This window comes from Erinaceus europaeus, chromosome 21 (genome assembly GCF_950295315.1).
Source record: "Erinaceus europaeus chromosome 21, mEriEur2.1, whole genome shotgun sequence".
Lineage (NCBI taxonomy): Eukaryota > Metazoa > Chordata > Mammalia > Eulipotyphla > Erinaceidae > Erinaceus > Erinaceus europaeus.
Genome location: NC_080182.1, coordinates 28,732,168 through 28,756,146, shown reverse-complemented (window position 1 = coordinate 28,756,146; position 23,979 = coordinate 28,732,168). Strand labels below are relative to the sequence as shown.

General features: G+C 50.1%; 1 protein-coding gene and 1 long non-coding RNA gene across 5 annotated transcripts in view; one reads left to right on the top strand and one right to left on the bottom strand.

Moving 5' to 3' along the window:
• Positions 1 to 23,979, bottom strand: part of VGLL4 (vestigial like family member 4) — a 104,894-nt gene that overhangs the window by 54,429 nt on the left and 26,486 nt on the right. The window lies entirely within an intron of this gene.
• LOC132535251 (uncharacterized) lies at positions 225 to 9,612 on the top strand. 2 transcript variants are annotated; one of them, XR_009547022.1, is made up of 3 exons: positions 225 to 852; positions 5,807 to 5,909; positions 9,215 to 9,612. It is a non-coding gene; the product is annotated as an uncharacterized LOC132535251 (long non-coding RNA). The 2 variants fall into 2 exon arrangements; XR_009547021.1 differs by lacking the exon at positions 9,215 to 9,612 and adding an exon at positions 8,147 to 8,595.

Sequence of the window (23,979 nt, the reverse complement as noted above, 5' to 3'; positions counted from 1 at the left end):
ACATTTTCTGCTGATGAATGCCCTTCCTTTTTTTCCCTCCTCTCTTTCAGAGTTCTGATCCATCAGTGAATTCCATCAAGTTCACCTTCTGGTCCTCTTCCCCTGCCACTTCTCCCCCTCTGGGAGTATATGAACCAAGATCATCATGGGGTGCACAAGGCGGGAGGTCCGGCTTCTGTAATTGCTTCTCCGCTGGACATGGGTGTTGGCAGGTGGATCCACAGCCCAAACCTGTTTCTATCTTTCCCTAGTGGCTGATTTATTTGTTAATTCATATCTGATTTACATATTTACTTTTATATTTTCATTTATATTATTCAATTTTTTTAACTTCTACTTTACAATTTATTTTGAATCATCTTGTTTTGTTTCTTGGCAGGAGCAGGGCTTCTCTACCCCCGGCCGAGGCTTCTTCCTCATATGGACAGAGTGGGAGAGACCCCACTGCCCCAGAGCTTCCTCTAGGACCACGTCACCTCCCGTATGGTGCTGGGGCTCCAGCCTGGGTCACGTGCTTGACAAGACGTCTGCCCAGACTGCTGGATTTTACTTACAGAGGCTCTCAGGGGGGGCTCAGCGGCTCACAAAGCACAGGTCTGAACCCGTCTCATCCAGCCTGGAACCAGCAGGGAGAGGCATCCCCATCCCAGACTCTTCCCTCTGAGAGCGGCAGTGGACACAGAAGCTCTGGCTCCCTGGCTGAGCAAACACCTTCCAGGGCTTTCTGCCAAGGCCACTAACAGTTGAGGCCTTGGGAAACCAGGAAGGCCAGAGACACAAAGAGCAGCCACGACTTCTAACTTGCCTTCAGGACACCTGGCAGGTGGCCTCTACTCTTTCCAAAGACAAAAGGTAGGTAGGCCCTTGGGAGTCGGGTGGTAGCGCAGCGGATTAAGCGCACGTGGCGCAAAGCGCAAGGACCAGCGTAAGGATCCCGGTTCGAGCCCCCGGCTCCCTACCTGTAGGGGAGTCGTTTCACAGGCGGTGAAGCAGGTCTGCAGGTGTCTATCTTTCTCTCCCCCTCTCTTCCCCATCCTCTCCATTTCTCTCTATTCTATCCAACAACGATATCAATCACTACAACAATAAAACAACAAGGGCAACAAAAGGAAATCAATATTTTAAAAAAATTTTAAAAGGTGGTCCCACGCTCGGTGCTCACTCAGTGCTCGCTCAGGACCATCTGGGTCACACTGGAAGCTGAGCCTGGGGAGGGGGCCAGCCAACACCCCCCCACACACTGACAGAGGAGCAAAGACCCAGGGGACAGTGTGGGCAAGTCGTCCTGGGACACAGGAGCTATTTCTCGGGCCGGGAGATGCCTGGGCCCAGAGAAGGACAAGACCTGGCCTTTTGAATTTTTTAATTACCTTTATTTATTTATTGGATAGAGATAGCCAGAAATCAAGAGGGAAGGGGGAGATAGAGAGGGAGAGAGACAGAGAGGCACCTGCAGCCCTGCTGCTTCACCACTCGTGAAGCTTTCCCCCTCTGCAGGAGGGGACTGGGGGCTCGAACCCTGTCCTTGTGCACTGTGACGTGTGCGCTACCACCCAGCCTTACTGATTTATTTATTTTTATTGCCACCAGGGTTGTTACTGGGGCTCGGTGCTGATGGCCATTTTTTTTTTCTTCCTAATTTTGACAGGACGGAGAAGGAGACAGAGAGACACTTGCACACCTGCTTCACTGCTCATCAAGTTCTGTCCTGCAGGTGGAGAGTAGGGGCTCGAACCCAGGAACTTGCACTCGGTATTGTGGGAGTCCCTGTCCCTTACTAAGACCAACGCTTGGGGTCAGGTAGTCACACAGCTGGTTAAGCACATGTAGTACCATGCATAAGGATAAGGCTTCGAGCCCCTGGTCTGCACCTGCAGGGTGAGAGTTTTGCAAGTGGTGAAGCAGGGCTGCAGGTGTCTCTGTCTCTCTCCTCTGTCTCCCTTCCCTCTCAATTTCTCTGTCTCTAGCCAATGATAAATCAACTAATTAAAAAAGATCAACTCTTGTGGCCTGGGAGGTGGCCAGTGGACTCTCAAGCACAAGGTCCTGAGTTCAGCTCTCTGGCATCCAATGTGTCAGAACGATGTGCCCTCTCTCTCCCCTTCTTCATTAATAGGGAGAAAAATCTATATATAAAAGAAATGAGGGAATCAGGCAATAGCTCAGCGGGTTAAGCGCAGGTGGCACAAAGCGCAAGGACCGGCGTAAGGATCCCTGTTCGAGCCCCCCTCCCCACCTGCAGGGGAGTCGCTTCACAAGCGGTGAAGCAGGTCTGCAGGTGTTTGTCTTTCTCTCCCCCTCTCTCATCAACAACACCACCACCATGCCCCCACCCCAACCCTGGAACTGGCTATTTCATTCCTTTTATTCCTGAGCCCGAAATACAGGAGACAGCAGAGACACCTCAGCACCTGAGCCTCCCCCAGGGCTGCGGCACACCCATGTGGCGCCTGGGTTCACACCTGGCCATGGGCAGACAGGCCTGATCAGGTGATCCACCTGCAGGCTCTTGAGGAGCTGCTAGTGGGGTGGACGGCACTAAGGACAAACAAACGGGGGGGGGGGCTGTTCTCTGAAAGGAGCTGAGTGTGAGGTTTGTGGAAAGGGGGGTGTTTAGGGCTGGGTGGTGGCACACCGGGTTGAGCGCACACATTACCACTTACAAGGAACCCGCCCCTCTCTCCCCCTCTCTACATTTCTCTCTGTCCTATGCAGCAACAATGACATCAATAGCAACAACAATAATATACAACAATAAAACAACAAGGGCAACAAAAGGGAATAAATAAATTTTTTTTTCTTTTTTCTTTTTTAAATTTTTTTATATTTATTTTATTTATTCCCTTTTGTTGCCCTTGTTTTTTTTATTGTTGTAGTTATTATTGTTGTTGTCATTGTTGGATAGGACAGAGAGAAATGGAGAGAGGAGGGGAAGACAGAGAGGAGGAGAGAAAGATAGACACCTGCAGACCTGCTTCACCGCCTGTGAAGCGACTCCCCTGCAGGTGGGGAGCCGGGGTTCGAACTGGGATCCTTATGCCGGTCCTTGTGCTTTGCGCCACCTGCGCTTAACCCACTGCGCTACAGCCCGACTCCCTTAAATAAATATTTTTTAAAAAGCTTCCCAAGCAGTGAAGCAGGTCTACAAATGTCTGTCTCTCCCTCCCTATCTCCCCCTCCTCTCTCAATTTCTCGTCTCTATACAAAATAAATAAATAAATAAATAAAAATCTAAAAATAGAAGGGAAGGAAAGAAAGAAGAAAGAATGAGAGAGAGAGAGAGAGAGAGAGAGGGGGGGGGGGGGGGGAAGGGGACGTTTGTCCTGACTGCAGACTCCTGCAGGGAGGAGAGAGAAAGTTCACTCCCTGGGGAGCACTTCATCCCACAGAGGTCAAAGTGAAAACCAGCAACACCGAGGCACCAGCACCGAGGCTCCAGCACTGAGCTGGAGGTGCTGTGGGGTCTCAGGACATAAGGCTGTGCTGTCTACCAGGAAAAACTCCGTGTGCCAGCCAGGAGGCTGGGGGAGGAGAGGGCGGCCTCGGTTACCTGGGGAGGGGCCTGGTGGCAGCTGTGGAGCCAGGTGGGGGACACGCAGCTCCCAGAGTCACCTGGGAGACTCTGGATCATGGCAGGAGCCCTACAGGGAGGGACCCGGGACACCTGAGCTGAAGCAGCTGGCCAGCTGTGCAGACCTGATAGGCTGTGACCGCTGAGCCAACCCCCCCAGTCCCTGGGGCTGCACAAGACCCCCGGGCAGCACCTACCCAGACCAGCTCCACCCACTTCCTCTTCCTGGGAGCACAGTGGTACAAGAGAGCCCGCTCAGCTCTGGCCTAGGTGATACTGGGGATCGAACCTGGGGCATCTGACACTGAACTACCTCCAGGCCTTCCCCGGTTGTTTTTAACTTTTGTTTTTCAGAACAGTCCGGGTCAGCATCGGCCCCCTTTCTGGAGTCTCCATGGGCTCAGGGCTCTGTGAGGACGAGGAGAGCACACCTTCACGCCCCCCACTCACATGTTTAATGTCTGGCCCCCTCTTTTATTCCATTATTATTATTATTATTTTAATATGTGATATTTAAGCTATTTTTTATAGAAAGGATTTTAAAAAAATATTTATATTTACTTATTTGGATAGAGACAGAGAAATATCATAGGAGACTAGGGAGGGAGAGGGAGAGGGAGAGGGAGAGAGACAGAGACACCTGGGGAGGGAGAGAGACAGACACCTGCAGCCCAGCTTCACCACTTGCAAAACATTCCCCCTGCAGGTGGGGACCATGGGCTTGTGCATTGTAGCCTGTGCACTCAACCAGGTGCCCCATCATATGGCCCCTAGTATATATATATATATATATATATATATTTTAGATATTTTATTGGATTAGAGACAGAGAAATTGAGAGAGGAAGGGGCAGATAGAGAGGGAGAGAGACAGAGAGACACCCGCATCCCTGTTTCACCACTCGTAAAGTTTTCCCCCTGCAGGTGGGGACCAGGGGCTTGAACCCGGGTCCCTGCGCACTGTAATGTGTGTTCAACCAGGTGTGCCACCCCCAGACCCTGTTATTTTAAGACAGAGACAGAAAGCAAAAGAGCCCACAGGACTGAAGTTTCCTCCAAGATAGCAGGGAACCTGGGCTGGACACCTGACAAACATCACACTGCCCACGTGAGCCCACCGGCCCCCTGACCCGCCCCCGCCCCCGCACGCACACACACACACACACACGGACATGCACACGCTAATGCACACGCTTGTGCTGTTTGAGTGGGACGGCCAAGCTAGCAGAGATATCTCTCCCCACCTTTTAAAAAATATATTATTTATTTTATTTTAATGAGAGAGAGAGTGAGAGAGAGAGAGAGAGACTGAGCCCAGAGCCCCGTTCAGCTCTGGCTGATGGTGGTGCTAGGTACTGAGGCTGGGACCTCAGAGCCTCAGGCAGGAGTAGTTGTCGCAGAGCCCTGTGTCTTCTGTAGAGCCATCGGCTGTCTTCCCAGCCCTATTTGCTTTATTTTAATGAAAGAGATACAGAGAGACAGAGACAGGGAGAGCCCAGGGCCCTGCTCAGCTCTGGCTAACAGTGGTGCTGGGGACTGAACCAGGGACCTCAGAGTCTCAGGCAGGAAAGTTTTTTGCAGAATCCTCATGCTGTGTTCCCAGCCCTTATCATATATATATATATATAATTGAGAAAGAGAGAGGGAGGGAGATGGGGAGAGAGTCAGAGCAGCACTCTGATACATGTACTGCTGGGAATCAAACTTGGGGCCTTGTGTGAGTCCAAGGTTTCATTCACCCAGATCTCTCTCTCTCTCTCTCTCTCTCTGTCTCTGTCTCTGTCTCTCTCCCTCCTCGGGCAGGATTCTCACCCAGGACCCTGCCAGCCCCCACGGGGCCTCTACCCGTCCTCTCCTCCCTCCTCCCTCACACGAGCTAGAGCTGGTCACATCTCCATCTGGGACCCCAGACGGCCAGTAGGTAACCGCGCGCGCGCGCACACACACACACACACACACACACACACACACGGTGACTCCAGGCCCAGGGCACAGTGCCAGTACTCTGCTCGGAAGGGCCTGCAAGTTAAAGCGGCAGGGCCAAGGGTGAGCCCAGGTTCCCGAGATGGAGGAATGAGATGGAGGAACTTGAGACCAGGGCTGAGGAGTCTACTGCTCTGACTCCAGTGTCTCAGAGGCCCAGTGGTCTTGTAACACAAGCCTGGCCAGGGAGACAGACAGAGGGCTGCTTGGGGGTCAGATAGGGCTCATGGTCTTGCTTTGTTCCCCTTTTCAGGCTTACTGTCTGCACAGCAAATGCGATACTTGGAGATAAGGCAGTCACTTAGTGACCATGAAGTGAAAAGCATTGCAGTGACCACAAAAGGGACTTCACAGTGGTGAGCTCTGAAAAGCTAAGACCAGCGGGGGGGGGGGGGGGGGGGGGGGGAAAGAAAGGGGGAAGGGATGAGGGTTCTTCGCTGATGGCATTCTTTTTCTTCTCTTTTCTTTTTCATCACAGCACTGCTCAGCTCTGGTTTATGGTGGTGTGGGGGACTGAATAAAAGCCAGTGAATGGAGGAAGGAGCTCAGCTGTGGAGTGCAGGACTTGCATCCAAAGATCCTGGCTGGGTCCCAGCACCATGTGACTGGAGGGCGCCCTGTATAGTCTCTCTCTCCTCAAATTTTTTTCTATTATCTTCATTCATTTCTTGGATAAAGACAGCCAGAAATAGACCGGGAAAGGGGAGACAGAGGAAGAGAGACAGAGAGACACGTGCAGCCCTGCTTCACCACTTGCAAAACATTCCCCCTGCAGGTGGTGGCTAGGGGCTCGAACTCGGGTCCTTCTGCATGGTCATGTGCACTCTGCCAGATGCACCACTACCTGGTCCCCCCAATATCTTATTTCAAAGTGGAGAGCCAACAGAGAAGTGTGCAGTGGCTGTCACATGCTTATTGTCCTGAGCACAAAAAAAGGACACAGTAAGGGAGGAGTCACGTGCCCCCCCCCCCCGCCTTTATGAGCATCCTAGCGAGCGAATCTTCATGCCCCAGGTGGACACAGCAGCTGGACAGAACTGCAAAAACTGGGAGTCACGTGGTAGCGCAGCAGGTTAAGCGCACATGGCGTGAAGCGCAAGGACCGGCATAAGGATCCCATTTCGAGCCCTTGGCTCCCCACCTGCAGGGGTGTCGCTTCACTAGCGGTGAAGCAGGTCTGCAGGTGTCTGTCTTTCTCTCCCCTTCTCTGTCTTCCCCTCCTCTCTCCATTTCTCTCTGTCCTATCTAAGACCAACAATATCAATAACAACAGTAATAACTACAACAACAATTAAAAAAAGCAACAAGGGCAACAAAAGGGAAAATAAATAAATATAAAAACATTCTTTTAGAGAAATGCAGAAACCATCTCCAACATTCAGCCAGCCCTTTAGATACTATTTCTGTTATATCGACTTCTTTAAAAAAAAAAATTTGTATTTACTTATTGAATGCAGGCAGAGAGAAACTGAGAGGGGAGAAAGACACAGGGGAGAGAGAGAGAGAGAGAGAGGGAGAGAGAGAGAAAGAGAGAGACCTGCAAACCTGCTTCACCATTCGTGAAGCTTCTCCCCTGCAGGTGCAGACCGGGGGCAGAGGCTTGAACCCAGGTTCCTGCTCATGGTAACAGGTGCACTCAACCAGTTGTGCCTCTGTCATCAACTGCTTAGACCTGGCTGGTGCAATTTTCATTGTTCAAGAAAGTTGTGAAATGCCGGCTTTTTACACTGAAACTGTCCCGTGTCAATCTACCTACTTGACAACTTCATTCAATATTGAACATTTCTGTTGGGAGGGGGGAGGCAGTGGGGCGCACCGGATTAAGCACACATAGTACTAAGCGCAAGGACCCGCACAAGGATCCAGGTTCGAGGACATACTGGGGGTGGGGCATCACCTTAGGCCCAACATTTCTGAGCTGGACAGGACTGGGGGTGTCTGAATCACCCCTCCTGGCAGAGGCTTGAGGAGCAGCCCCTGGGGTGAGGGGTCTCCACTAGATGCCTGAAGCGAGAGTCTGTCCTGCAGAACTGACTCCTTCCTTCTGCAGGTTTAAGTTGCCAACTGGCTTTTTTTTTTTAAAAAACCAGAGCACTGCTCAGCTCTGAATAATGGTGAATGGGGTGGGGGGTTTGAACCTGGAACTTTGAAGCCTCAGGCATGAGGGTCTCTGCAGAAACATTATGCTATCTAACCCTGTGCCCCCCACCACTACCTTTTATTTTATTTTATTTATTTTTGCCTCCAGCGTTGTCATTGGGGCCTGGTGCTGGCACTAAGTCCACTGCTCCTGGCAGCCTTTTTTTTCATTTTACTGGACAGGAGAGAAACTGAGAGAGGAGAGGGAGGGAGAGAGGGAGAGAGACAGACACCTGCAGACCTACTTCACCACTTGTGAAGCTTTCCCCTGCAGGTGGGGACCAGGGGCTCAAACCCACTTACTGGGTGGGCCAGGCCCATATTATTTAAGGGGACATAACTGTGCATGATGTTTCAGAGGGCACTGAGATGACCGCTTCCGGGGGCCTAGGCTGGGGGTTCTTTCTGTTGTGTGAGTTCTCTCCAAGTCTTGTCCCCTCCACACTCTCCTCAGAGCTCCAGATCCCCAAGGAGCTGGTGGAATGAACCCAGACAAGATGAAAACACCACCAAAATCAATAAAGTAAAACAGTCACGTAGCTGTGTAGTCTACCGACCGGGAAGTTTCAAAAGCTGCTTGGGAACAATGAGAACTGGCAGGACCTGTCTGCTCAGCTGGGCTGCGCCAGGGGAGGCGGACCAGGCGAGCACCTCGCTCAGAGGCTGCTGCGGGAGAGGACACACAGGGAGCCTTCAAGGCCAGCCCTATGTCGTCACGGAGACCAGTGCCCCCTCAAGGGGAGGGCAATGCCAGCGCCCTAGCAGGGAGCCCCACATGTGCCAGTTTGCTGCCTGTCCATGGGAAACCTTGCTCCCTGTCTCCATGATTATATTTGGTGACAAGTGACAGCCACAATGTGCCATGGCGTGTGGTTATAAATTAGGCTTTGGGGAATCAGGCGGTAGAGCTCATGGAGCAAAGCACAAGGACCAGGATCCCAGTTCGAGCCCCCGGCTCCCCACCTGCAGGGGAGTCGCTTCACAAGCAGTGAAGCAGGTCTGCAGGTGTCTGTCTTTCTCTCCCTCTCTCTGACTTCCCCTCTCTCTTCATTTCTCTCTGTCCTACCCAACAACAACATCAATAATAACTACAACAATAAAACAAGGGCAATAAAAGGGAATAAAATTTTTTTAATAAAATAAATCAGGCTTTGCCAGAGCTGATGGGACAGGAACAGCTCAGAGCTCAGAGCTGGGTCATGAAACCCCCAGGCTCAGGCGTTTGCAAGGGCAGAAGATGCCCGGCCTTCTGAGCCTCCGAGACGCCCACAGCTGGTGACAGAGCAGGACAGACACCGCCCCTGACTGGGAGTGGGGGTGGGGGCACCCCAGTGTCAGTCAGGAGGTCTGTGCGCAGTGCCCCCCAGCCCAGGGGCAGTGGCTCTCCCCTTGCTGACAGGCCTCCCTGTCTCGGAGCTGGGGCTCCTTGTCACTGCCTGCCCCTCTAGGGGGGCTGTTCCCTAACTTGTTTATTCCCAGAAACCCCTAGACCCTTTGCCGCCTGCTGCCTCATCCTCCCCAGGCCCCCTGAGCATCGCCGGCTGGAGGAAAGAACACACATCCTGAGCAGCCCTGAGAGCAGAGCACATGCCGAGAACTATCCATCCACGGCTCTGTCCAACCTCGGCTTCCCTCAGAGCCCAGCTGTCCCACTCAGGCCCTCACAGAGATAAGTCACACTAATGGCCAGTGCTGTCTGCTCTGCTTTTCAAGACAGCTCCATCCTCAGATCTTTTCTCTGATTCTTTTGGTCTGCAATTCTACAGCTAAATATGATGAAACTTCTCCCCTTTACAAAAATACCCAGGTAACAACAGTCTTACTCTTTGGGAGGAGGACATGCCTTTGTGTTTTAGTGAAAGAAGAAAAAGGACCATAATGCCTGTCACAGGCTGACAATTTGACTTTTTAAACCCCCCCACCCCCACACTGCTGGTGGGAATGTCAATGGGTCCAACCCCTGAGGAGAGCAGTCAGAAGGCTAGAAGTGGACTTGCCCTATAACCCTGCAATTCCTCTGCTGGGGATAGATCCTAAGGAACCAAACACACCCATCCAAAAAGATCTGTGTGCACCTATGTTCATAGCAGCACAATGTGTAATAGCCAAAACCTGGAAGCAACCCAGGTGTCCAACAGCAGACGAGTGGCTGAGCAAGTTGTGGTCTGTATACACAGTGGAATACTACTCAGCTGTGAAGAACGATGAAGTCACTTTCTTCACTTTGTCTGGAATGAGCTTGAAGGAATCCTTTGAAGTGAGATGATCTCACTCACGGACAGAAGTGGAGAAATAAGAAGAGAAGGAACGCACAGCAGAACTTGGACTGGAGTTGGTGTACTGCAGCAAAGTAAAGGACTCTAGGGTGAGGGTGGGGGCTCTGAGGTCCTGGTGTCTGATGGTGGAAGAGGACCTGGGTGGGGGGTTAGGGTGTTATGTGGAAAGCTGAGAAATGTGATACAGGTACCAATGACTCTGTGCTCTACGGTTAACTGTGAGCCATTCAGCCACCAGACGGGTCCCTGTAGCTGGGGACTCAACCAACCAACTTAGAGCAAACTCAGCCCTGGGGCTGGCAGGCTGCCTCCCCCACCTCCTGTCAGTGCTGTTCCCACGGCATGTCACAAGCTGCCACCTGCGCCTCTCCAGTGCCGCCCCCTCAGCCCCACAGACAGAGAGCCAGGGCACTGCCGTGTGAATGGTGAGCACAGGCTTGCCAAAGGGCCCTCGGAATCCCACTAACCTACAGCCCAACTGTTCCATTGTTTCTTGGATTTTTTATATCCCAGTTTGAAGTACGCACTTTCATATTTACCTGAACTTGAGAAATTCAGTGGAACTGGGTGGCCGGGTGGTGGTGCCCCTGGTAGAGCACTCACACCACAGTGCACAAGGACCCGGGTTCAAAGCCCCAGTCCCCACCTGTCGTTAGGGTTAGGGTTAGGGTTCGGGGCTCCGAACTTGAACGACACCCACCTGCAGGTGGTGAAGCAGGGCTGTGGGTGTCTGCCCCTTCCCTCTCAATGTCTGTCTCTACCCAAAATAAAATAGACAAAATATATTGAAGGAAGAAGAGAAGAGGAAGAAAAGGAGGAATAGGAAGAGGAGGAGGAAGAGGAGGAAGAAAAGGAGGAAGAAGAGAAGAAAGAGGAAGAGGAGAAAGAGGAGGAAGAGGAGGAAGAGGAGAACTCGGGAACTAAGGCCAAAGAGTTCGCGCAAATGAAAGACCAGAGTGATGTCGAGGGGCCGGGTGCTGACAGACCTGGCCGAGCGGGCCGGGTGCTGACAGACCTGGCCGAGCACACATGTGACAATGCACAAGGACCCAGTTCGAGCCCACTGCCCCCACCTGCAGGGGAAATGCTCTGAGAACAGTGAAGCAGGCCTGCAGGTGTCTCTCTGTCTCTCTCCCTATCTCTCCCTTCCCTCTCAATTTCTGGCTGTCTCTATCCAATAAATAAATAAAGGTATTTAAGTCAATTGAAAACTCACAAACAGAACCGAAGAATAATGTTGCAGGCAGCTATCAACCACAAAACTGCTTCCTCGGGAAAGAGAGAAGCAGACTGGGAGTATGGACCGACCAGTCAACGCCCATGTTCAGCGGGGAAGCAATTACAGAAGCCAGACCTTCTACCTTCTGCAACCCTCAATGACCCTGGGTCCATGCTCCCAGAGGGATAGAGAGTGGGAAAGCTATCAGGGGAGGGGGTGGGAAATGGAGATCGGGTGGTGGGAATTGTGTGGAGTTGTACCCCTTCAAGCTCACACACCTCTCCACAGCAACAGCTACCTAAAGGGCTTGAACAAGAAGTTGACGGAGCTGATGGTGGTGCACCTGGTTGAGTGGACATGTGACAGTGATTGACAGCCCCAGTTCGAGCCCCCACTCCCCACTTGCAGGGGGGAGAGCTTCATGCAGGGTGAAGCAGGGCTGCAGGTGTCTCTCTCTCCCTCTCTATCCCCCCCTTCTTGATTGCTGGCTGTCTTTATCCAATAAATAAAGATTTAAAAAAGAAGGGGTTGTACTGTTATGTGGAAAACTGGGAAATGTTACACATGTACAAACTATTGTAGTTTACTGTAAACCATCAATTCCCCAATAAAGGAATTTAAAAAGAAGTTGACATGCTTGCTCTACATTTCTGGACACCCCGGAGGTGTCTGCAGGCATTTTCCTGAGACCAGTCCATGGGGTCAGGCGAGCAAAGTGGACAACAGGAAGTGACATCAGCAGTTAGTGCAGGTGGGCCTGGGAGGCAGGCGTCACACACACCAGGCAGCACAGGGTCTGTGCGTCAGCAGGAGCTGTGACGGGCTGGCGAGAGAGAGAGAGAGAGAGAGAGAGAGAGAGAGAGAGAGAGATGGAGAGACAGAGAGCGCCAGGGGGTTGCAGAGACCCAGAGAGAGGGATCTGCTCCAGACACAGAACTGGCCTGAAAGGGGACACAGCCTCACACAGACAGGACTACAGCCAACCCACCCCTGGCTCTAAACCCCAGTTCCCTCAGGACCTAGAACGTTTGTCACTAGGAATCTTTCTTTTTGATACCATCACTGAGAGGGAAGAGAATCTGGAAAACACCAGAGGAAGTCGGGCTCTGTTTGCTCTGATCTGAGAAGAAAGGAAAAAGGAAAGACACTAAAAGGAAGGACACTAAAAGGAAGGACACTAAAAGGAAGGACACTAAAAGGAAGGACACTAAAAGGAAGGACACTAGTAGCAGTAATGGGCATAGATGTGACCAAGAAAGGACGTGAAGAAGGGACCACAGACATAAACAAAAGTGGAAAGGGAGAAAATTATATATATATATATATATTTATATATATTCCATATCTCTGACTTTGGGAAGAAATACAGCAGTTTCTGCTGGAGGGGATGGGGGCAGAGAACTCTGGTGGTGAGAATGGTATGAAATTATACCCTATTATCTTATAAATTTGTGAATCACTAACGGAAAAAGAGAGCATGGAAAAAGGAAAGTGTTGACTGTAAACCATTACCCCCCAAAAAAAAAGAAAAAAATAGTTACTTGATTAAAAAAAAAACCCTCAAGGGCCAGGTGGTGGCATACCCAGTGGAAGGCATGTTACCTTGTGCAAGGACCTGGGTTCGAGGCCCCTGCGTGGGGAAACGTCCATGAACAGTGAAGCAAAGCAGGTCTGCAGATTTCTGTCTGTCTCCCTCTCTAACCCCTTCCCTCACCATTGCTCTATAAAAAAAATAAATGACTTATAAAAGAAATAAATGACTTTTTTTTTTCAAAAGCAAACCTCTTCAGCACAGGGCCTGGGCCAATGGACAGAAGTTAAGTCTAGGGAGTCGGGCGGTAGCGCAGCGGGTTAAGCACACACATGGTGCAAAGTGCAAGGACCAGTGTAAGGATCCCAGTTCGAGCCCCCATCTTCCTACCTGCAGGGGAGTCACTTCACAAGCAGTGAGGCAGGTCTGCAGGTATCTATCTTTCTCTCCTCCTCTCTGTCTTCCCCTCCTCTCTCCATTTCTCTCTGTCCTATCCAACAATGACATCAGTAATAACAAGTATAAAAAAGAGCAAAAAAAGGGAAAATAAATAAAATATATATATATAAAAAGAATTTTAAAAAGTTAAGTCTAAGGGTACAAATTCAAAATGAGTAGTAATTAAGCCCCATAGATCAAAGGCACAGAAAAGAGAAGAGACAACAGACTGTATTGTAGTCATCAAACTTGCCAGGACTCGACCTTAATGATCCCCATGGCAAAGCAGAGGTAATGTCCGTGTGGGCCGCCACCAAGGGCGGTCAGAACCTGCTCCATCAATTACAAAGCACGACTTTTATGGGCTGGGCAGGGATGCAGACACCACCATCAACAGGGACCCAGAGTCAAGCCCCCATCCCTGCAAGGGACCTTCAAGGGGGGCTTCATGAGCATTGGAGCAGAGCTACAGGTGTGTCCACCTTGATAGAGGTTGGCTTGTTTGTTCGTTTGCTGGAATGCAGGGCAATGGCAACAAAACAAAGGGTAAATAAATAATCAAAAAAGAGACAAAGAACAAGGTTCCTCCTCCACCTGGGAGAGAACACAGCTTGCCGTGCCCTGGGACCTGGGTTTGAGCCCCAGAACCCTAAGGGGACCCCATGCATCACACCCCAAACTCAACAGAAATGGAGCAGGGACACGGCGGGACCAAGCAGGAAAGCACCATGGGAAACAAGACAAAAACAAGTGAGCACAGTGAGTGGTGGCTTTGTTTTCTGCCTCCTTTAGGGAAAAGAAAAAAAAAGGGAGGGAGAAGGGAAGGAAGACAACAAGAGGGGCATGGGAAGACATAAGAGCTCTCACTCCTTCTAAGCAAACAGATGGAAAGACTCCCAAAGTGCTTAGTCTTGGGGGCCAGGCGGTAGCACAGCGGGGTAAGAGCACATGGAGCAAAGCGCAAGGACCAGCGCAGGGATCCCAGTGGGAGCTCCTGGCTCCCCACCTGCAGGAGGGTCATTTCACAGGCGGTCAAGCAGGTCTGCAGGTGTCTATCTCTCCCCCCCTCGATTTCTCTCTGTCCTGTCCAACAGGAATGACAGTAATAACAACAATAATAATAACCACAACAAAGATTAAAAAACAACAACAACATGGTAACAAAAGGGGAAAAATAGCCTCCTGGAGCAGTGGATTTGTAGTGTAGGCACTGAGCCCCCACGATAACCCTGGAAGCAAAAAAAAAAAAAAGGGCTCAGTCTCCCACTGCAACAGACCAGAACAGCCTGGTCCTTCTGCAGCCCAGGAGACAGACACACAGAATGCAGTGTCCAGGGAGAGAGATGGGGGGGACGCTTAACGCCATCAACTCTGGGGCTGAGAAGGTGACTGAAATCCCAAGCTCAGTCCCCAACATCACATGCCCCAGAGTGATGCTGATTACCCCTTGATCACTGTTATCAGATCTTCAAAACACAAAAACCCAGCTACCCACAGCACACCCAGATGTATGTATCCAATGTTTTTCTGGTTAAAGATTCACTTATGGGGGGTAGGTTGGGGGGGAGACAGCATCATGGTTCTGCAAAACAGACTCTCCTGCCTGAGGCTCCCAGGTCCCAGGTTCAATCCCCAGCTACACCAGCCAGAGCTGTGCAGGGCTCAAGGTGAAAATGGGGGGGAAGGGGTTTGTTAGTGCAACGGGTTAAGAGCACATGGCATGAAGTACAAGGACCTGCATAAGGATCCGGGTTCGAGCCCCAGGTTCCCTATCTGCTAGGGGGTTGCTTCACAGGCAGTGAAACAGGTCTTTCTCTCCCCTTTTTCCCCTCCTCTCTCCATTTCTCTGTCCTATCCAACAACAGCAATAACAACAACAACAATAATAATAATAACAAGGCAACAAAAGGGGAAAAAATAGCCTCCAGGAGCAGTGGATTCGTAGTGCTGGCACCAAACCCCATCAATAACCCTGGAGGCAAAAAGATAAAAAATAAAACAATAAGGGGGGAGGCCAGGCGGTGGCGCACCAGGTTAAGCGAACACATCACAGCCACAGTATGATGAGTCGGGCGACCCAGATGTGGCTGACCACCTCATTGCCTCCCTGGATGCAGCACGCCAAGCCCGCTGACAACAACTCATGGAAAGTCTGAACTTCACCCACTCAAGTAGGAAGGCCTGGAAGCTTCTTCACAGACTGGGTGCCGGTAGCCAACCCCCTCCCGTCTCCCATCCTCCCGTATCTCCAAACTCAGTGGCCAGTCACCTAACTCAAGTTGGACGTGCTAAGATCGACCCAGTCTGGAAAAGAGAAATTTCCCATGAGTGGTCATCCCACTTCCGGTTATCTTGTCCATCTCCAAAAATCTCTCCCTTTCCACTGTCTGAACTGGAAGACGCTTTGAAGAGGGTTAAACCAGGAACAGCTGCTGGCTATGATAACATCACCCCAGAACTCATTCTTAACCTGGGTCCTGCGGCAAAGAAGTGGCTCGCTTCATTCCTGTCCCACATCTTGGAATCTGAGTCTATGCCCAAAGTTTGGCGTCGTGCGAAGATTATAGCGGTTTTGAAACCAAAGAAAGACCCAACACTGGCCGCCAGCTATAGACCAATTTCTCTCCTCTCCGTGTGTTACAAACTCCTTGAGAGGCTGCTTCTGTCACGTATTTCTCCTCTTACAGAGAAATTCCTATCACCCGCCCAGGCTGGTTTCCACCCAGGAAGATCTACCTGCGAACAAGCCCTGGCCCTCTCAACTTACATTGAAAATGGATTCCAGAAGAATTTAAAGACGGGTGCTGTCTTTGTTGATCTCACAGCAGCCTATGACACGGTCTGGCACCGTGGTCTCCTAGTCAAGATCTCAAGATGCCTGCCTCCATGGGTGGCCAACACTATATCGTTTCTTCTCCAAAACAGAAGATTCCGGGTGCACCTGGGTGACAAGTCTAGCAGATGGAGACTTGTCTTAAGTGGCCTCCCCCAGGGCTCTGTTCTGGCTCCTACGCTATTTAATATTTACATCAATGACCTCCCAGAAACTTCTTCAAGGAAGTTCATCTACGCCGATGACATCTGCTGTGCAACTCAAGCATCCAAGGTCGACATCCTCGAGGAAACACTCACGAAAGACATGTCTCTGATATCTGATTACTGTAAAAAATGGCAACTAATCCCTAGCACTGCAAAAACGGTATCATCTGTCTTCCATCTACACCATGCCTCGGCCTCGCGTGAGCTTAATGTGCAGATTGGTGATACGAGAATCCGGCATGAAGCCCAGCCAGTCTATCTTGGTGTTACTCTCGGTCGCACTCTGTCATTTCACAAACATCTCATAAAAACTGCAGCAAAGGTGGGCGCAAGGAATAACATCATTGCAAGACTGGCCAGCTCCTCATGGGGCGCGAGTGCTTCCACACTACGATCATCATCTCTGGCATTATGCTATTCCACTGCAGAATACTGTGCCCCAGTATGGTTCCGTAGCCCCCATGTCCACTTGGTCGATTCCAAATTATATTCCTCCATGAGGATAATTTCTTTTTTCTTTTTTCCTCCTCCAGGGTTATTGCTGGGCTCGGTGCCTGCACCATGAATCCACCGCTCCTGGAGGCCATTTTTTTCCCCCTTTTGTTGCCCTTGTTGTAGCTTCGTTGTGGTTATTATTATTGCCCTTGTTGACGCAATTCGTTGTTGGATAGGACAGAGAGAAATGGAGAGAGGAGGGGAAGACAGAGAAGGGGAGAGAAAGATAGACACCTGCAGACCTGCTTCACCACCTGTGAAGCAACTCCCCTGCAGGTGGGGAGCCGGGGGCTCGAACTGGGATCCTTGCGCCGGTCCCTGCGCTTTGCGCCACGTGCGCTTAACCCACTGCGCCACCGCCCGACCCCCGAGGATCATTTCTGGAACCATCCGTTCCACCCCGGTTCCATGGCTGCCAGTTCTTAGCAACATCGCCCCGCCAGATATTCGTCGGGATGCAGCATCATCTAAGTTCATTTCCCACGTCTACGCTCGACCGGGCCTGCCAATATACGTGGATATCTTCGCCCACCCTGTCCAACGCTTGACGTCTCGTCACCCAGTCTGGTCCCCTACGCCTACACTGAACTTCTCTGTTCCAGACTCTTGGAAACAGAGCTGGCAGTCAGCTGAGGTAAAGAACAAACACCTCATCACAGACCCCTGCAAGCGTCAATCCGGCTTTGACCTAGCACTTTATGATGGGGCCCTCCTCAATCGCTATTGAACAGGCCATGGCCGGTGCGCCGCTATGTTCCATCGCTGGGGAGCCAGAGACGACCCGAACTGCCCCTGCGGCTCCAGACAGACTATGACCCACATAGTCAACGACTGCCACCTCTCCAGATTCAAAGGAGGTCTCGAAACTTGACATCAGGCTCAACCTGACGCTGTTGACTGGCTACGGAAGAAGGGCAAACGCTAGAAGAAGAACAGCCACAAGGTCCCAGATTCAAGCCCCTGGCTCCCACCTGCAGGAGGGAAGCTTCACAAGTTGTGAAATTCTCCCTCTCTATCTCCACCTCCCTTCTCAATTCCTGTCTCTAGTCATTAATTTTTTAAAAATACCTATTTTACAAGCGTGAAGCAGAGACCAAAGCATCACTCCCACACGGCATATCAGGATTCAGACCCAGGACCATATGCACAAAAGGTCTGCACTACCTCTCTGACTGCTGTTTGAATATAAAATAAAATGAACTGATTCAAATGTAAAGACCTAGAGTGAAGGAAATGCTGAAGGGTGTGGAAGGTGCCTGCCTCATAAGTCTTGTGGGAAGCCCCCAAGTCCTCTTGAGGGGGAGACTGCTGCCCTGCGGCTGCGGACCTGCTGAGGAGGAAGCCACACTGCATGACAGCTCCCCTTCCTCTCAATTTCTCACTGTCCTACAAAATTAAAGACAAAAAAAAAAGAGAGAGAAAAGAAAGAGGATCGGGCACAAGAATCCAGGTTCGAGCCCCCGGCTCCCCACGTGCAGTGGGGACGCTTTGAGTGGTGAAGCAGGTCTTCAGGTGTCTATCTCTCTCTCTCCCACCCCTCTCAATTTCTGCATATCAAATAAAATAGAAAGAAAGGAAAGGAGGGCCAGGAGGTAGCACAGCAGCTACCTTAAGCTTACATGGTGCGAAGCGCAAGGACCAGCATAAGGATCCGGGTTTGAGCCCCCGGCTCCCCACCTGCAGGGGAGTCGCTTCACAGGTGGTGAAGCAGGTCTGCAGGTGTCTGTCTTTCTCCCCCCCTCCCGTCTTCCCCTCCTCTTTCCAACAACAACAACAATAACAATAAAATTATAAGCAACAAGGGCAAGAAAAGAGAAAAAATACCCTCCAGGAGCAGTGGATTCGCCCCAGTGATAACCCTGAAGGCAAAAAAAAAAAAAAAGGAAAGAAAAAAAATGGGGAGGGGGGGACCGGCAAGTGGGAGTGGTAGATAAACAGTGCAGGCACTGAGCCCCAGAGATAACCCAGGTGGCAAAAAAACTTGGTAATCCAGTTACACTGGATTTTTTTTTTTTTAATGGTCAACAGAAATACATGATGTCCAGTTCTCAAAGTGCTTGAGTCAGTCTGGCTGCGTGTGTGTCTACCTGCAGTTCCCAGGGCTTCACTACTCTCTATCCCACCAATGAACAAGCCCACCCAGTGTTTTGGCTTTCACGTTCTTCTCTACTCCAGTCACCTGCATCCCACCCGGTGTGTCCCAGGACGGCCATCACCTCCTGTGCACAGCAGCTCTGCCCCGAACACATCACCCAGGGGTCCTGCTCTCAGTCATGTGCTCAAGTGCACTCAGGCGGCTTCCGCCCTGGGCCTCTGTGAGTGAGTCATCTTTAAGGAGGTTTGGGTTTTCTAAGTAGCTATTTAAGGGGGAGGAGACAGAGAGGAGGAGCAGAGTGTCATACTGGCACATGTGATACCAGGGATCAAACTCAGGACCTCGTGCGTGAGAGTCCAGCACTTTACCCACTAGGTCACCTGCCTCATAACCTGAATAATCTTTTTTGTTTTTCTTTTTCCCAGAGCCCTACTCAACTCTGGCTGATGGTGGTGCTGGGTACTGAACCTGGGACCTTGGGGCCTCAGGCAGGAGAGTCTTTTGCAGAACCACTGTGCTGTCTTCCCCTGCTATTTTATGACTTTAATCTCCTAAAGTAATATAATTATGTATAAGAGATCTTGTCATCATGCATACTAGCATTCCCATGATGTAAATGGCTTACAATGGACATGCAACATATTACTTTTGAAAAATTTATTTTTATTGGATAGAGGCAGAAATAGAGAGGAAAGGGGGAGATAAAGAGACACCTGCAGCCCTATTAACCTGCTCATGAAGATTCCCCCTGCAGGTGGAGAGTGGGGCCTTGAACCCAGGTCCTTGCACATAGTAATGTATGTACTTAACCACGTGCACCAGCACTCAGCTCCCATATATTACTTTTTTAACACAATGCTAGACTAATTTTTATATTTAATTAAGGCTTATCTATGTTAGAAGCTGACACTGACATGTATTACACACACACACATACTTCCTGCCTTCCTGTCTGCTTTGATATCAGTCATATTACCCTTACAGAAGGAATTAAAAAGTGTCCTTTTTTTATATATTTATTTTCCCTTTTGTTGCCCTTGTTTTATTGTTATAGTTATTATTGTTGTTGTCATTGATGACATCATTGTTAGGACAGAGAGAAATGGACAGAGGAGGGGAATACAGAGGGGGAGAGAAATACAGACACCTGCAGACCTGCTTCACCGCCTGTGAAATGACTCCCCTGCAGGTGGGGAGCTGGGGGCTCAAGCTGGGAACCTTATGCAGGTCCTTGCACTTTGTGCCACGTGCACTTAAACCCACTGCGCTACCACCCAACACCCTAAAGAGTGTTCTTCTATATGCTAGAATTTATTTCTGGGCTGAGGAGACAGCATAGGGGTTCTGCAAAAAGACTTTCATGCCTGAGGCTCCAAGTTCCCAGGTTCAGTCCCCAGCACCATCAGCCAGAGCTGATCAGGGCTCTGGTTTTTCTCTCTGAATCTCTATCATCCAAATAAAATAAATACTCTTTTAAAGGAAGGAAGGAAGGAAGGAAGGAAGGAAGGAAGGAAGGAAGGAAGGAAGGAAGGGAGGGAGGGAGGGAGGGAGGGAGGAAGGGAGGAAGGACAGGCAGGCCTACCTCTGGTTTCGATTTTTCCTGTACTTATCAATCAATTCAGGTTTCCTGCATCTTGATTCACATAAGACCGACCCTCCATTTGCTCTCTCTTTCTCCCTCTCTCTCTCTCTCTCTCTCTCTCTCTACCTTTGGCTTCATCTTCCACACTCTCCTCCTCTACCCACAACAATGTCCTCACCTCGGTGCTAGGCTCCCTGTCTGCATTCTCCAGCCTTCTTCCCACTCACTACCGGTCTATGTAACTTGATTTTTTTTTTTTTTTGCAAACCAGTTTTGTTTTCCCTAAGTATGCTGGTTGCATTAATAAAGATAAAAGCAGGGCTTTGACCTCTTATCTGATCTTCTCTAGAGGTTGTAAAGATTAGTTCAAAGGCTAATTGATTTTGCCTCTTGGTTTCACGTTTTCTACACAGACCTATATAGGCAGAGCCTAAGGAGGAAGGCAGAGATCCCCTACACACTGCGGGCTTGATTACACCACTGCTACCTGGCCGCTCAGTCCTCTCGCTTTTCTCCCCTCGCCGGGGTTATCGCTGGGGCTCAGTGCCTGCACCACGAATCCACTGCTCCTGGCTGCCATTCTTTCCATTTTATTGGATAGGACAGAAAACTGAGAGGCAAGAGGGAGGTAGAGGGAGAGAGTAAGATACAGACACTGGGTAGGGGTAGATAACACAATGGTTATGCAAAGAAACTTTCATGCCAGAGGCTCTGAAGTCCCAGGTTCGATTCCCTGCACCACCATAAACCAGAGCTGAGCAGTACTCTGTTAAAAGAGGGAGGGGAGGGGGGGGGGGGAGACCTGCACACCTGCTTCACTTGCAGGTGGAGAGCCAGGGGCTCAAACCAGTATCCTCACACTGGTCCGTGCCCTGACCCCCTTTAATTTTAAGGTTTTTTTTAAAAAAAGATTTTATTTATTCATGAGAAAGATAGGAGGAGAGAGAGAATGAACCAGACATCACTCTGGCATATGTGCTGCCGGGGATTGAACTCAGGACCTCTTGCTTGAGAGTTCGATGCTTTATCCACTGTGCCACCTACCAGACCACTAATTTTAATTTTTAAGACTATTTTTATATTTATTTATTCCCTTTTGTTGCCCTTGTTGTTTTATTGTTGTAGTTATTGTAGTTATTATTGTTGTTATTGATGTCATCGTTGTTGAAAAGGACAGAGAGAAATGTAGAGAGGAGGGAAAGACGGGGCGGCGGGGGGAGAGAGAAAGACAGTCACCTGCAGACCTGACTCACCACCTGTGAAGCGACTCCCCTGCAGGTGGGAAGCTAGGGGCTCGAACCGGGACCCTTATGCAGGTCCTTGCGCTTTGCGCCACGTGCACTTAACCCACTGCGCTACCTCCTGACTCCCAATTTTGATTTTAATTTAATTCCCCACCTGCAGAGGGGAAGCTTCACGAGTGGTGAGGCAGGTCTGCAGCTGTCTCTTTCTCTCTCTATCTCCACCCCCCCCCTCAACCTCTGTCCCATCTAATAAAGGGGGGTGGAAAATGGCTGCCAGGAGTAGTGGATTCTGGGTACAGGCATTGACCCCCAGTGATAACCCTAGAGGCAAAAAAAGAAAGAAAGAAAGAAAGAAAGAAAGAAAGAAAGAAAGAAAGAAAGAAAGAAAGAAAGAAAGAAAGGGCGAGCCAGGTCCGTTATGAGCCTGTTCCCCAACTTCTCAGAGACCCAGTTACCTTCCTCCAGCAAAACACAGGCTCCATCACAGGCCCCTGGGCCCACTTCCCCAAACAGGATGTCATTTCCCAGAGAGCACAATTCTCAGCTCCCTGCCAGGGGGGGCGTCTTTCTTCAAGATGAAATACTCTGATTTCCTGGCATTTGCTCTGGGGCCCCTTCCTGTTGTTGGCAGTGACTTTAACTTCTGGTTTTAATTCCACTTTCTTTTGTACCTGTGCTGTGGGTCATGATGTATTTACTTTTGTTTTCCTTTCCCTTCTGTCAACCAAAACTCATCTGTTTTCAATGTTCCAGGAATTTCTTCCCATCGTTTGCTCTACTGAACACGCTCCCCCCACCTTTCTAGTTGTCTGACGGTGTAATGAATTTTATGTGCTTAGCATCTGTTCTGGCTGGCTTAAAGGACCTGGGGTCAATGTGAAACTTAGTTATATGTGTCCAGGCTGCCGTTTCAACACTCAGAATCTAGCTGGTGTCCTGAAATCCTTTTTTATTTTTCTGCCTCCAGGGTTATCTCTGGGGCTCGGTGCCTGCACCATGAATCAATCCATGCTCCTGTGGCCATCTCCCCGTCCCCAATTATTGTTGTTGTTGGATAGGACAGAGAGAAATTGAGAGGGGAGGGGAAGACAGAGAGGGAGAGAAAGACAGTCACCTGCAGACCTGCTTCACCGCCTGTGAAGCGACTCCCCTGCAGGTGGGGAGCTGGGTGCTTGAACCGGGATCCTTATGCCAGTCCTTGCGCTTCGCACCATGTACACTTAAGCTGCTGTGCTACCTCCCGGCCCCCCTTTCCTTTCTTTCTATTTTATTTGATATGCAGAAATTGAGAGGGGTGGGAGAGAAAGATAGACACACCTGAAGACCTGCTTCACCACTCGTAAAGCGAGAAAGAACCAGACATCATTCCGGTACATGTGTTGCTGGAGATTGAACGTGAGACCTCATGTTTGAAAATCCAATGCCTTATCCACTGCACCACCTCCCGGACCCCAAGAGTCAGTTTCCAAGATCCTCTGAGAGAGGTTCTGTGAGGACACATGCCCTAGGTGGACAGGAGGCTAATTCTCGGTGTCTGAGGAAGTCCCACCCCTGAAGGAAAAACATCAACTTCATCCAGAGATTCTTGGCTGTGCGGTTTCTCACTGAATTGCAAACAATAATAAAATAGCTCTTAGCACTTTCTTTTTTGCCTCCTAGGGTTATTGCTGGGGGAGCGCTACAAATCCATTGCTCCTGGTGGCCACTTTGAGAGAGCTGGGAAGACAAGAGGGAGAGACGCCCGCAGACCTACTTCACCGCTTGAGAAGCTTCCCCCTACAGGTGGGGAGCCAGGGGCTCAGGGGCTTGAACCTAGATCCTTGTGCTGGTCCCTGTGCTTTAACCAGGTGTGCCACTGCCCCATTTTCTGGCTGAAGGTGGTATAGGGGATTGAACCTGGGACCTTGGAGCCTTAGGCCTGAAAGACTTTTTGCAGAACCCTTAGGCTGTCTCCCACCCACTCCTAACATTTTCATGGGTATTAACAGAAAGCATCAATCTTTTCTTTTTTAGGATACCTAGAATACATATTATTCCAAGATCATGTCTTTAGTTCACTTTTTGTTTCCTTCTCATTACCACTTTTGTTGTCTGTTTGCTTTGTAACATCTATTTTTTAATATTTATTTATTTACTTATTCCCTTTTGTTGCCCTTGTTGTAGTTATTATTGTGGTTGTTGGATAGGATGGAGAAAGAAGTGGGAGACAGAGGGGGGAGAGAAAGATAAACGCCTATAGACTTGCTTCACCACTTATGAATCGACTCCCCTGCAGGTGGGGAGCCAGGGGCTCGAACCGGGATCTTTATGCTGGTCTTTGTGCTTTGCGCCACCTGCACTTTACCTGCTGCGCTGCCGACCGACTCCC